Raw genomic sequence first — 14,150 nt, forward strand, 5'->3', positions numbered from 1 at the left:
TTGTTCTAAAGCTTTTAGGTGTGCTGTCAAGCTGCTGACATATGCTCTTTCCTGTTTCTTTCTGCAGGCACTCAGCGCTATGAGTTTTCCTCTTAGCACAGCTTTCATTGTGTCCCATAAGTTTGAGTATGTTGTATCTTCATTTTCATTAAATTCTAAAAAGTTTTTAATTTCTTTCTTTATTTCTTCCTTGACCAGGTTATCATTGAGTAGAGCATTGTTCAATTTCCACGTATATGTGGGCATTCTTCCCTTATTGTTATTGAAGACCAGTTTTAGGCCGTGGTGGTCCGATAGCACGCATGGGATTATTTCTATCTTTCTGTACCTGTTGAGGCCCGTTTTTTGACCAATTATATGGTCAATTTTGGAGAAAGTACCATGAGGAGCTGAGAAGAAGGTATATCCTTTTGCTTTAGGATAGAATGTTCTATAAATATCCGTTAAGTCCATTTGGCTCATGACTTCTCTTAGTCTGTCTACATCACTGTTTAATTTCTGTTTCCATGATCTGTCCATTGATGAGAGTGGGGTGTTGAAATCTCCCACTATTATTGTGTGAGGTGCAATGTGTGTTTTGAGCTTTAGTAAGGTTTCTTTTACGTATGTAGGTGCCCTTGTATTTGGGGCATAGATATTTAGGATTGAGAGTTCATCTTGGTTGATTTTTCCTTTGATGAATATGAAGTGTCCTTCCTTATCTTTTTTGATGACTTTTAGTTGGAAATTGATTTTATTTGATATTAGAATGGCTACTCCAGCTTGCTTCTTCTGACCATTTGCTTGGAAAGTTGTTTTCCAGCCTTTCACTCTGAGGTAGTGTCTGTCTTTGTCTCTGAGGTGTGTTTCCTGTAGGCAGCAGAATGCAGGGTCCTCGTTGCGTATCCAGTTTGTTAATCTATGTCTTTTTATTGGGGAGTTGAGGCCATTGATATTGAGAGATATTAAGGAATAGTGATTATTGCTTCCCGTTATATTCATATTTGATGTGAGGTTATGTTTGTGTGCTTTCATTCTCTTTGTTTTGTTGCCAAGACGATTAGTTTCTTGCTTCTTCTAGGGTATAGCTTGCCTCCTTATGTTGGGCTTTACCATTTATTATCCTTTGTAGTGCTGGATTTGTAGAAAGATATTGTGTAAATTTGGTTTTGTCATGGAATATCTTGGTTTCTCCATCAATGTTAATTGAGAGTTTTGCTGGATACAGTAATCTGGGCTGGCATTTGTGTTCTCTTAGGGTCTGTATAACATCAGTCCAGGATCTTCTGGCCTTCATAGTTTCTGGCGAGAAGTCTGGTGTGATTCTGATAGGTCTCCCTTTATATGTTACTTGACCTTTTTCCCTTACTGCTTTTAATATTCTTTCTTTATTTTGTGCGTTTGGTGTTTTGACAATTATGTGACGGGAGGTGTTTCTTTTCTGGTCCAATCTATTTGGAGTTCTGTAGGCTTCCTGTATGTCTATGGGTATCTCTTTTTTTAGGTTAGGGAAGTTTTCTTCTATGATTTTGTTGAAGATATTTACTGGTCCTTTGAGCTGGGAGTCTTCACTCTCTTCTATACCTATTATCCTTAGGTTTGATCTTCTCATTGAGTCCTGGATTTCCTGTATGTTTTGGACCAGTAGCTTTTTCCGCTTTACATTATCTTTGACAGTTGAGTCAATGATTTCTATGGAATCTTCTGCTCCTGAGATTCTCTCTTCCATCTCTTGTATTCTGTTGGTGAAGCTTGTATCTACAGCTCCTTGTCTCTTCTTTTGGTTTTCTATATCCAGGGTTGTTTCCATGTGTTCTTTCTTGATTGCTTCTATTTCCATTTTTAATTCCTTCAACTGTTTGATTGTGTTTTCCTGGAATTCTTTCAGGGATTTTTGCGATTCCTCTCTGTAGGCTTCTACTTGTTTATTAATGTTTTCCTGTGCTTCCCTAAGTGTGTTCAGGTCTTTCCTGAAGTCCTCCAGCATCATGATCAAATATGATTTTGAAACTAGATCTTGCTTTTCTGGTGTGTTTGGATATTCCATGTTTGTTTTGGTGGGAGAATTGGGCTCCGATGATGGCATGTAGTCTTGGTTTCTGTTGCTTGGGTTCCTGCGCTTGCCTCTCGCCATCAGATTATCTCTAGTGTTACTTTGTTCTGCTATTTCTGACAGTGGCTAGACTGTCCTATAAGCCTGTGTGTCAGGAGTGCTGTATACCTGTTTTCCTCTCTTTCAGTCAGTTATGGGGACAGAGTGTTCTGCTTTCGGGCGTGTAGTTTTTCCTCTACAGGTCTTCAGCTGTTCCTGTGGGCCTGTGTCTTGAGTTCACCAGGCAGCTTTCTTGCAGCAGAAAATTTGGTCTTACCTGTGGTCCCGAGGCTCAAGTTCGCTCGTGGGGTGCTGCCCAGGGGCTCTCTGCAGCGGCAGCAACCAGGAAGACCTGTGCCTCCCCTTCCGGGAGCTTCAGTGTACCAGGGTTCCAGATGGTCTTTGGCTTTTTCCTCTGGCGTCCGAGATGTGTGTGCAGGGAGCAGTCTCTTCTGGTTTCCCAGGCCTGTCTGCCTCTCTGAAGGTTTAGCTCTCCCTCCCACGGGATTTGGGTGCAGAGAACTGTTTATCCGGTCTGTTTCCTTCAGGGTCCGGCGGTGTCTGTGGCAGGGGTCCTGCCGCTCCTGGGCCCTCCCCCACGGGAGCCCAGAGGCCTTATACAGTTTCCTCTTGGGCCAGGGATGTGGGCAGGGGTGAGCAGTGTTGGTGGTCTCTTCCGCTCTGCAGCCTCAGGAGTGCCCACCTGACCAGGCGGTTGGGTCTCTCTCTCACCGGGTCTGGGAGCAGAGAGCTGCTGCGGGCCGGGATCCGCGGGTGTGGGACTTCCGGTAAACACAGAACGTGCCCGGTTCTAGAGAAATTCTGCTTCCGTGTGTCCCAAGCTCACCAGGCAGCTTTCTTGCAGCAGAAAATTTGGTCTTACCTGTGGTCCCGAGGCTCAAGTTCGCTCGTGGGGTGCTGCCCAGGGGCTCTCTGCAGCGGCAGCAACCAGGAAGACCTGTGCCTCCCCTTCCGGGAGCTTCAGTGCACCAGGGTTCCAGATGGTCTTTGGCTTTTTCCTCTGGCGTCCGAGATGTGTGTGCAGGGAGCAGTCTCTTCTGGTTTCCCAGGCCTGTCTGCCTCTCTGAAGGTTTAGCTCTCCCTCCCACGGGATTTGGGTGCAGAGAACTGTTTATCCGGTCTGTTTCCTTCAGGGTCCGGCGGTGTCTGTGGCCGGGATCGTGTTTTTCCTTTGGACAAGTTGATGAACGATTGTTCAGGAGTTGTTCCCAATTCTGGGAAGTTGGAATTAACTGTGAACACTGTAAAGTTCCTCTTGTTTGCCAAGCAACTGGAAGGAAAAATAGACAATACCAGAGGGCTAGGGCCTGTAGCTTGCTGCTTGTTTTCCTATGGGCATATTTTGTTCACTAAAAAGGCAGTTACAAAAGTTGGGTAGATTTGTCTTACTCTTTCAAAAGAATTGTATTGAGAAGTCAGTCCAGCCTTGGTGGCCCGTGCCTATAATTCCAATGCCCAGGAAGCTGATGCAGGAGGGTTGAGAGCTCAAGGCTAGGCTGGGCTTGCCTTAAACAGAAAAACAAAATAAAGAAGCAAGCATCAGTAGTCACAAAACCATTATCAACAACAATAAAAATCAAAGCATTCCACTGGCCTTCTCTCTTACTTGTCTCTTTGGTATAGTGTTCTGAAGCTATTTACTCCACAGCTGGAGAGGTCATAGACCCATAGGAGAAGTAACTGACTTTTTCTTGTTAAACAGGAGGTATATTTATTAACTTCTAACCATTTATGTTTGTGCTTTTATAATAGCTGCTGTCTGCCTCAGAAGGAACCCTGGTCCTCCTAGGTGCTCAGAAGCTATTGAATGCTAACCGGTTAAGTTTCTGGGAATCGTGGCTAGTGCCGTGGCACCGTGGCCCAATGTCCAGGATGGAGGGTTCTGAAGATGCAGGTCTCATGATTATCACTCATGCTTGAGTAGAGTTTGTGGTGATAGATCATCCTTGAGTCACCCTGTAAGTAACCCTCCATCCATGTTTCTGTAAGTAACCCCAATAAACTCAGTATGGCACACTTGGGTGGGCTCTGGTGGATGCCTTATTGGGGGTGAGTAGAGTTTTATTCACTTCTCTCCAGGAAAAGCCCTGAAATGCATAGGTTTAACTTAGTTTTCCTTGTCTTCATTCATAGGTTTGGTATTGATAGCTTGAAATTGCCTTTTTTTTATGCTAGAAAAATGTGTATCATGATTGTTTAAAGATCAAGTTTTAAAAGTTTTCTTCTGGGGCTGGAGAGATGGTTCAGTGGTTAAGAGCATTGACTGCTCTTCCAGAGACCCTGAGTTCAATTCCCAGAAACCATATGGTTGCTCACAACCATCTGTGATGAGATCTGGTGCCCTCTTCTGGTGTGTCTGAAGACAGTAACAGTGTACTCATATAAATAAAAATTAATAAAAAATAAAAAAATAAGTTTTCTTCTTTTGACAGCCAGTTAAAACACTTTCATTGTTTTTCTTAGTATAATGCTATTAGTACCAAGCACACTGTTGGGATACTTCAGTGGGTTTTTATAGTGCTAGGCATTATTATTATAACTTATGCAGAATGAGATCCTAATAGATGAGAGATGATGAACCATCCTTACACTCCTAGTATTGAACCCATGAGTCATTGTCAACTTATACCCAGGATAGATATATTTTCCAGCAGAAAGGGTTCCTCCACAATGGTGAACACCTTTCCTCCAATGTTATGTCTTATCGGAACTATAGCTCTCATGTGCAAACAGGACTGTAACTTGCTCCTTCCTGAAAACAAACAAACAAACAAACAAACAAACAAACAAACAAACAACCTCACCCTCTTCAACCCAGCCTGTTGGAACATTGCTTATTTAGCTTTGTGATGCTGTCATTCCACTGTATGACAGCTTTCTGCTGTGATGCTGTCATTCCACTGTATGGCAGCTTTCTGCTGTGATGCTGTCATTCCACTGTATGGCAGCTTTCTGCTGTGATGCTGTCATTCCACTGTATGGCAGCTTTCTGCTGTGATGCTGTCATTCCACTGTATGGCAGCTTTCTGCTGTGATGCTGTCATTCCACTGTATGGCAGCTTTCTGCTGTGATGCTGTCATTCCACTGTATGGCAGCTTTCTGCTGTGATGCTGTCATTCCACTGTATGACAGCTTTCTGCTGTGATGCTGTCATTCCACTGTATGACAGTTTTCTGTTGACTCTGTTCCATCTTCCCTCCTCAAAATGTATATAAGGTGTTGTACTTCTTAATTAACTCGCTTTTGTGAGTCATCAGATTATGCAGGACCTCCTGATCCCACCTTTCTTACCTTCTTTATTGTCTCATCTCCGGCCACCTCCTACTTAGGATCCTGTCATTAGAAAACAACCTACTGGTCTAGGTCACAGTTCCTTCAAAGACTGAAGATTTCCTTGGCTCACCATTGCTCAGCTGGGATGGGATGTGGATTTACCAATGCAGAATCACTCTCTTTTTCTGCACTGGACAAGGCGACATACATGGCCATGGGGCTTGTGCTGTTGCCCTGCCATTAGTAAAGCTGTCTAAACCCATGCAGGTTTGTTTCTTTTCTGAGTAAATTCTGAAAGGGTAGTAGGGTAACCTAACATCTATGCAGTTTCTTAAAGATTGCTTAATCCCAGCATTTGGGAGGCAGAGGCAGGCAAATCTCTGAGTTCAAGGCCAGCTTGGTATACAGAGTGAGTTTCACTCTGTAGGATAGCCAAGGCTACAAGAAAAAACCCTGTCTTGATAAATAAATAGATAAACAAGCAAACAAAAAAAGATTGTTTAAGTCTTTGAGATGAGGAGTCAGTAGAACATTAAATTATATGAAAATATTGGTGGTAAAAGGAAAGAGGACAGAATCAGCTCTCACAAGTTGTTCTCTGACCTCAACATGCATGCTTTGGTGCACATACGCATGAATGTGTGAACACTCATATACATAAGAACACACACACACACACATATTCTCACCATCACCACTACCACTACCACCACCACCACCACCACCACCACCACCACCACCACCACCACCATCTGAACACACACCCACACACCCAAACCCCAAACAAATAAATAAACATGTAGTAAAAAACATGGACCAATGACTCAATAGAAAAATTTCAAAATATGTAGAAGACAGCTCATAAAAGAGAAAACCCAGGACATACAGAAATATGTTCAATTTCATTTTTATTTTAAATTTTTTTAAAGATTTATTAATTTGTTGTATACATAACATATATATATATATATATATATATATATATGCTGTCTTCAGACACGCCAGAAGAGGGCATCAGATCTCATTACACATGGTTGTGAGCCACTATGTAGTTGCTGGGATTTGAACTCAGGACCTCTGGAAGAGCAGTCAGTGCTTTCAACCATCTCTCCAGCCCAAATTTTATTTTACTTAGAAATAAAATATAAAGTATGTTACTTTTTGATTATCAATTGGACTCAATTTAAAAGTCAAGCTGGTGGGAAAAAATGAAGAAAATAGGCATATTGTATACAATTGTGAGGAGGGTGAATTATTTCAAATTTTTATTCTTTGAGGAATATAATCATAATAACCACACACATCTATCTTCCAACTCTTCCCATATTTCCTTCAACATGGCCACACCTTTATGTCTTTTGTTTTTGCTGGTGTGAGTGAGTTTCGGTTATCTACAAGAGAAAATATCATCCTGAGTGAGGTAACCCAATCACAGAAAAACACACATGGTATGCACTCATTGATAAGTGGCTATTAGCCCAAATGCTTGAATTACCCTAGATGCCTAGAACAAATGAAACTCAAGACGGATGATCAAAATGTGAATGCTTCACTCCTTCTTTAAAAGGGGAACAAGAATACCCTTGGCAGGGAATAGAGAGGCAAAGATTAAAACAGACACAGAAGGAACACCCATTCAGAGCCTGCCCCACATGTGGCCCATGAATATACAGCCATCCAATTAGATAAGATGGATGAAGCAAAGAAGTGCAGGCCGACAGGAGCCGGATGTAGATCTCTCCCGAGAGACACAGCCAGAATACAGCAAACACAGAGGCATATGCCAGCAGCAAACCACTGAATTGAGAATAGGACCCCCGTTGAAGGAATCAGAGAAAGAACTGGAAGAGCTTGAAGGGGCTCAAGACCCCATATGTACAACAATGCCAAGCAACCAGAGCTTCCAGGGGCTAAGTCACTACCTAAAGACTATACATGGACTGACCCTGGACTCTGACCTCATAGGTAGCAATGAATATTCTAGTAAGATCACCAGTGGAAGGGGAAGCCCTTGGTCCTGCTAAGACTGAACCCCCAGTGAACTAGACTGTTGGGGGGAGGGCGGCAAGGGGGGGAGGATGGGGAGGGGAACACCCATAAAGAAGGGGAGGGGGAGGGGGGATGTTTGCCCGGAAACTGGGAAAGGGAATAACACTTGAAATGTATATAAGAAATACTCAAGTTAATAATAAAAAAAAAGGACAAAAATAAAAAAAGGAAATGTTGACAAAAAAAAAAAAGAGTAAACTTATCAGTGGCCACCTTCTCAGAAGAGAGTGACTCTTTTTCTCTCAGTAGCTCTCAATGACCAAAACTCCTCAGTAAGGGATAGGGTCTGGAGAGCATCTCCCTTTTCATCCCAGAATTTTTGCAGGCTTGGTTTTGTGAGGGTCTTCTGAAGGTGATCCCAGATGATGTGAATTTATGAGCGCAAGAACCATGCCTTGTACAGAAGACAGAATTTCACAGTGTCCTTCCCCTCTTGCCTCTCATTCATTCCTTCTGTCTCCTCCTCTGTGATTTTACCTGGACCTTATTGGAGGTCCTAGCGGGAGCATAGGGAGATTGATAATAATGTTTCATTTAGGGGTGAACACTCACAATCTCTTTTTTTTCCTCAGCATTTGACCTGCCGTGTGTTTCTGTATTGGGTACTTCCCACTGCAAACAGAAGCGTCTCTAAGTAAGGTTGAAAGAAGCTAGGGTCCTCTGCCTGGATTTGTCAATTCTTACTGTATCAAATTCCTATTGCTGATATAACATTATGGTAAATCTAGTGGCTCAAAGTAACATTAAGTGTGTGTTTCTATAGGTCAGAACTCTAGGAAAGGAGTATCTGGGCTCTCTCCTTGGAAGCACAATGGGTTAACATCAGTATTTCCTTGGGCTGAGGTTTCTATCTGGCTATCTTCCAAGTTTACTGAGACTCTTGTACCCGTAGGAATTAGAACTCCAGACCCTAGAATTTATATCTTAGGTGGAACCCTTGTTCTCGTAATTTTAGTTTTGGATGAAGACTTTGGATTCAGCTTCCCAGTTTAGAGGCTTTCAGAGTTAAACTAAGCCATTCTATGGGTACCTCAGGATTTCTAGCCTGCAGAAGCTCTATCATGGGGGACTTAGGCTCTATAATCACATGAGCTAATTTTTCCAGTCAATCTATCTTCATGTCTAGGTATGTGTGCATTTACATCTATCCTTTTGACTCTGTCTAGAATTCCCAGAAATCTACCATTCTAACATTATATATCTGTTCATAAATATTCTCTTGCAGGAATCTTACTGTTTAATTAATATTTTAAAAATTAGTTCTTCTGAAATTTATTTTAGGGTCTGGTGTGAAATGAGGTTCTAACTTTCCTTACTTTTTGCAATTGGCTAGACATCTGTGGTTGTTTGAATGTGAATGGCTCCCATAGACTCATTTGTTCGAATGTTTGGCCTAGAGTGAGTAGCACTATTAGGCGATGTGCCTTGTTGGAGTAGGCGTGGCCTTGTTGGAGGAAGTGTGTCACTGTGGGGGTGGGCTTTGGCATCTCCTATATTCACAGTGTGGCATGCAGTCTCCTTGTACCTCCTGTGAATCAAGATGTAGAGCTCTCAGCTCCTCTAGCACCATGTCTGCTTGTACACTGCTATGCTTCCTGGCACGATGATAATGAACTAAACCATTGAAAGTATTAGCTGGCCTCAATTAAATGTTTCTCTTTGTAAGAGTTGCTGCGGTCATGGTGTCTCTTCACAGCAAAACAACTTTAACTAAAACACATCGTCCCAACAATATTTCTTAAGTAGCCCTTTCTAATGCTTAAAGATGCCACTTTTATTATATAATACATACATACAGAGATTTATTTCTAAATATTCAATTCCAATCCTGTTGTTACCCAATAAACTGGTATTTATGCCATTCTTTTTTCTTTCAGTATATTCTAGTTTTATAGTATATTTTCATATTGTTTTTTATTTGGGGAAATAAATCTACTGTCACCCCTATGTAACAACTTTTGTTGTTAGTATCTTTTGTATATTTTCAACTGCCTTGTAATTTTCCCATTTGTTGTTTTAATAAAAGCCTTATTATATACAGTATTCTCTGTCTCTGCATAGCTCAATGTACTTGGGAAAAATGTTCAATCACGTCAATTACAATCAATTTAAATTTATAATGACTTAAGTATTATGCTGCTCAATAATTGACTATTTTCCTAAACTATCACCATCCTCCATGCTGAGATGATTACTATGTACCATGTCTTTTCAAATTTTTATTCCTCCATTCCTGAGAGAGAGAGAGAGAGAGAGAGAGAGAGAGAGAGAGAGAGAGAGAGATAGGCACATGTGGAGGTCAGAGAACAACTTGTGGGAGTCAGTATTCTCCTTCCACCATGTGGGGTTGGGGATTAACTCTGGTTGCCAGGCTTGGTGGCAGCCTTCATTAGCTGAGCTATCTTGCTGGACCACCTTCTTCATTCTTACTCTCACATGTAGATTTTCCTTATTTTTCAACAATGATTTTGGAAATCATTCCTATTCTAAAAGTTTTAAATACATATTGTTTTTCAGTGCTCCCCAAATATTTGATACTGTTATGGATTCTAGGCACACATAAACCAACGTGTCTTTGAAGGAGACTGAAGTATAGAAGGGGAGAGAGGCCCACAAATAAATCTTATGAGTAGCATATAAGCATTGCTATGCAGGGAGGAATTCAAAGAGAACATGAAGTTACTTGCTGTAGTTGGCTGCTTGGAAGGAAGACTTCCTGCAGGAATGATACTTGAGCAGAATCTGACAAGTGTCAATCAAATCAGCCAAATACATGAGCCTCTGGAAAGTCACGTGACCACAAACTCACTTTGGAGCAAATCCTGGAGGCACCTTGACCTTGTGCATTTGGAAATAAAATTGGTGGCTGTGGTCTGAGTCCCATCCTTACTCTTTCTGAGACGAGGAACTCAGACGTGAGCTGGTTATTATAGGCCTGGGTATTGACATGTCTTTTTTTGTTAAGTGGAAAAAAGTATTGTCAGAAGCATGCTTGATTTGACTTTTGGGTTTCACAGTGACAGCCTGCTGTGGTCATTCAGTTCCAGAGAAGGCATTCTCTAGGAACAGGCTCTCCTGCCTAACCTAAGACATGAACATTTGGAAGAGAAAATACGAAAATATTAAGATTAAGTGAAATATTTAAGTGTGATTACTTGTTTGTGCTTATTTTAGGTATCCTTTAGAATAGTTACTAATACATAATAATTCTACATGCTTCTTGTGAAGTTTTCATACTGGTATATATTGTGTGGTTCTCAAATCAGGCTAAGGATCAAATATTTACAATTTCAAATATTTACCATTTTTTAGTGTATAGATATTTCAAACCCTCCTTTCTGGCTCTTGTTTTGAAACACATAGTATATTATACTTATTATGCTTGTCACACTGTTCAATAAATGCTGGGATGCATTTTCCCCAATCTTTTTTTTAAATATTTATTTATTTATTTATTATATGTAAGTACACTGTAGCTGTCTTCAGACACACCAGAAGAGGGCATCAGATCTCATTACAGATGGCTGTGAGTCACCATGTGGTTGCTGGGATTTGAACTCAGGACCTCTGGAAGGGCAGTTAGTGCTCTTAACCACTGAGCCACTTTACCAACTCCCCATCTCCCCCAATCTTAGCACCTGTTGATCACTTTTTTCTAATCCTTTCTCCAAGTGGAACACTTCTTTTTTTGAATTTTGCATTAACAATGTTCATAGTATTATGCACCACATTATTTTTTACCTAGTCATCAGTTGAACCCTTAGGTTCTTCACATTTATCATTCTTATGAATAGCACTGTGATAAACATTGTAGTACAAGTGCTTCTTCAACACACACCTTTAATTTTCTCTGGATATGGACCTGGTAGTAGGACTGCCGCACCATAGAAACTCTTTATTTTTAAATTTTTGAGGATGCTATCATATTCTTTTATTCAATGACCAATTCACATTCCCACCTATAGTAAGTAAGTATTCCCCTTTCTAACTATCTAACCAGCACTTGTGGTTCTTTGTAATTTTGATAGTCATTCCTACTGAAGTGTCATGACAGCTGGTTGTGTTTGATTTATTATTATCATCAGTTATGTAGAAGGCATCTTATATCCTTGGTGTCCAGTTCTATGTCTTCTTTTGGAAAGTGTCTATTTAGGTTGGTTGTCTTGTTTCCATTTAAATATGTGACTTGTGTGTCTTACATTTTCTCTTCAAGGCCTTTAAAACAAAGCTGTGTAGCTCAGTGGGAGCCCTAAGGTTTGAGCTCTCTGTGGATTACTCTCTGTTATAGGAGCCGTTTTCCCAGGGCTACAACCCTTGGATCAGATGATATTCAGTGATGTCCCATGTTGGAGTATAAAGGTTCTTTTGGAACATCTTGAAGGACAATAGTAGCCCTTGGTCTCATACTAAAGAAAGTGACTCTTCCCAGAGGAGTAACAACGCAACTAATGAGCATTTGTTAAGCACCATTGAGAGTCTTTTGGGGTTATTTCCTAGAAAGTTAAAAAAAGTAAACAACTATAATTCTTTTGAGCAGGTTAGGTAGTTGTCATGCTTGTGCTTTCAACAAAATTCGGGAGCATCAAACTGAGTTTTCAGGTGATAGCTATTAAAAAAGAATTTCTGATGATATTCAGCTTAATGTATGAAACTTAAAATAGGAATAAAATTCCTATTTATTGTTTCATTTTACCTTAAAGTTTTATTCACTAAAGAACAAATGAAATACATTTTAAAAATTTCTATCGCTCACACTTCGCCGCTGGCTTACACTGCGCTTCTTTCCGCTGCTCTGTCGTCCCGTCCTCTGCCGATCGCAATGGAAGAAGAAATCGCCGCCCTCGTCATTGACAATGACTCCGGCATGTGCAAAGCTGGCTTTGCTGGGGACGACGCCCCCAGGGCCGTGTTTCCTTCCATTGTCGGCACCCCCGACACCAGGGCGTCATGGTGGGCATGGGCCAGAAAGACTCGTACGTGGGTGATGAGGCCCAGAGCAAGAGGGGTATCCTGACCCCGAAGTACCCTATCGAGCATGGCATTGTCACCAACTGGGATGACATGGAGACGATCTGGCACCACACCTTCTACAACGAGCTGCGTGTGGCCCCTGAGGAGCACCCGGTGCTTCTGACCGAGGCCCCCCTGAACCCCAAAGCTAACAGAGAGAAGATGACGCAGATAATGTTTGAAACCTTCAATACCCCAGCCATGTACGTGGCCATTCAGGCGGTGCTCTCCTTGTATGCATCTGGGCGTACCACTGGCATTGTCATGGACTCTGGTGACGGGGTCACACACACAGTGCCCATCTATGAGGGCTATGCCCTTCCCCACGCCATCTTGCGTCTGGACCTGGTTGGCCGGGACCTGACAGACTACCTCATGAAGATCCTTACTGAAAGGGGCTACAGCTTTACCACCACTGCTGAGAGGGAAATTGTTCGTGACATAAAGGAGAAGCTGTGCTATGTTGCCCTGGATTTTGAGCAAGAAATGGCTACTGCTGCATCATCTTCCTCCTTGGAGAAGAGTTATGAGCTGCCTGATGGGCAGGTGATCACCATTGGCAATGAGCGCTTCCGGTGTCCAGAGGCTCTCTTCCAGCCTTCCTTCCTGGGCATGGAGTCCTGTGGCATCCACGAGACCACCTTCAACTCCATCATGAAGTGTGATGTGGAAATCTGCAAAGACTTGTATGGCAACACAGTGCTGTCTGGTGGAACCACCATGTATCCAGGCATTGCTGACAGGATGCAGAAGGAGATCACAGCCCTGGCTCCCAGCACAATGAAGATTAAGATCATTGCTCCTCCTGAACGCAAGTACTCAGTCTGGATTGGCGGCTCCATCCTGGCCTCACTGTCCACCTTCCAGCAGATGTGGATCAGCAAGCAGGAGTATGATGAGTCAGGCCCCTCCATCATCCACCGCAAATGCTTCTAGATGGACTGAGCAGGTGCCAGGCATCTGCTGCATGAGCTGATTCTGAAGTATCGATTTGCCCTGGCAAATGTACACACCTCATGCTAGCCTCATGAAACTGGAATAAGCCTTTGAAAAGAAATGTATCCTTGAAGCTTGTATCTGATATCAGCACTGGATCGTAGAACTTGTTGCCGATTTTTGACCTTGTATTCAAGTAAACTGTTCCCTTGGTATATGTTTAATACCCTGTGCATATCTTGATTTAGTCCTTAGTTCATGTGGCTCGGTCACTTGGTGGCTGGGGAGATCTGTGGAAAAGTCAGTCCCCAGCCTAGTGGATCTCTGTGAGCACCATGTAGTGATCTGTGCAGGGTATTAACCAACAGCAGACTTCCAGGATTTCCCGAGGCTGGCAAGGGTTCCTGAACCAGTTACCACTTCTTTTCTTGCCAGTCTAACAGGGTGGGAAAGTCTGAGCCTTAGGACCCAGTTTCTATTCTGGTTTTTTCCCTCCTGACCGCCATGGGTTGTTACTTGCCTTGAGTTGGGAACGTTTGCATCGACACCTGTAAATGTATTCATCCTTCTAATTTATGTAAGGTTTTTGTACTCAATTCTTTAAGAAATGACAAATTTTGGTTTTCTACTGTTCAGTGAGAACATTAGGCCCCAGCAACACGTCATTGTGTAAAGAGAAATAAAAGTGCTGCAGTAAAAAAAAAAATTCTATCTACCTGTGTTAGTTACCTTTCTCACTGCTGTGACCAAAATACCTGACAGAAGGAGCTACAGGTAAGCATTTATTAT

The 14,150-nt window shown here is 42.1% G+C and overlaps 1 protein-coding gene and 1 pseudogene across 3 annotated transcripts in view; one reads left to right on the forward strand and one right to left on the reverse strand.

Moving 5' to 3' along the window:
• Positions 1 to 1,374: 1,374 nt before the first annotated feature.
• The window catches only part of LOC103692000 (uncharacterized), a 443,265-nt gene continuing 430,489 nt past the window's right edge, over positions 1,375 to 14,150 (reverse strand). For both annotated transcript variants that reach the window (XR_015636080.1, XR_015636077.1), the window contains one exon: positions 1,375 to 3,598. The gene's annotated coding sequence lies outside the window, so the exon portion shown is untranslated. The remainder of the gene's footprint in view (positions 3,599 to 14,150) is intronic.
• Actg1-ps4 (actin, gamma 1, pseudogene 4) lies at positions 12,164 to 13,760 on the forward strand (annotated as a pseudogene). The gene has a single exon (XR_015636065.1). The product of XR_015636065.1 is annotated as an actin, gamma 1, pseudogene 4 (transcript).

The sequence above is a fragment of the Rattus norvegicus genome, chromosome 13 (assembly GCF_021556685.1).
Source record: "Rattus norvegicus strain SHRSP/BbbUtx chromosome 13, alternate assembly SHRSP_T2T, whole genome shotgun sequence".
Lineage (NCBI taxonomy): Eukaryota > Metazoa > Chordata > Mammalia > Rodentia > Muridae > Rattus > Rattus norvegicus.